The 615-nt window shown below is 31.5% G+C and overlaps 1 protein-coding gene across 1 annotated transcript in view; it reads left to right on the top strand.

The window, feature by feature from the left end:
• LOC106873796 (70 kDa neurofilament protein) overlaps positions 1-615 on the top strand; it is a 40,729-nt gene that overhangs the window by 10,077 nt on the left and 30,037 nt on the right. The window lies entirely within an intron of this gene.

Raw genomic sequence — 615 nt, 5'->3', positions numbered from 1 at the left:
ATATATAAAGGGAAAATACACACATGTATTTATATATATATATATATAGAGAGAGAGAGATATGTACATTTACATAGAGATATTTATATATATATTTAAAGATAGATATCTACACAAACACACACACACACACACTCACACACACACACAAATTAATATATATATCAAAATGCAGCCACATGTGAATGGTTGGCGATTTTCTTTCTCCGTCTTCCTTTGTATTGGACTTTCCTCTGTTTCTGAAGAATAGCGTCGCTCGAAACGTTAAACCATCTTTCTTTCTTTCCCTGAGCGTCTGCTAATACTTTACATGTACCACGTCCTTACGTTGTTGTTTTGTTGTGTTTGTTGTTCTTTTTTGAGGATTTACGATATATATATATTTGTGTACCCAAATGTCAGTGAGTACGCTGGTGTATGTTTGGTCAATAGCATTTTCCGTTGTCCTCGGTATTAAGAATCTATACTTATACATACATATACATGTACTTATGTGTATAAATTTAGTGATGGTGGTGTGCAACAACTATATATTAAGAAAAGCGATATAGTCAGCATTTTTATAGGAACTGTTTATTATTTTTCCTTTGAGAGAAATTCATACTTCATATATAT

Source organism: Octopus bimaculoides, chromosome 21 (genome assembly GCF_001194135.2).
Source record: "Octopus bimaculoides isolate UCB-OBI-ISO-001 chromosome 21, ASM119413v2, whole genome shotgun sequence".
NCBI lineage: Eukaryota > Metazoa > Mollusca > Cephalopoda > Octopoda > Octopodidae > Octopus > Octopus bimaculoides.
The sequence above is the reverse complement of the archived record's forward strand: the minus strand, read 5'-3'. Positions and strand labels throughout refer to the sequence as shown.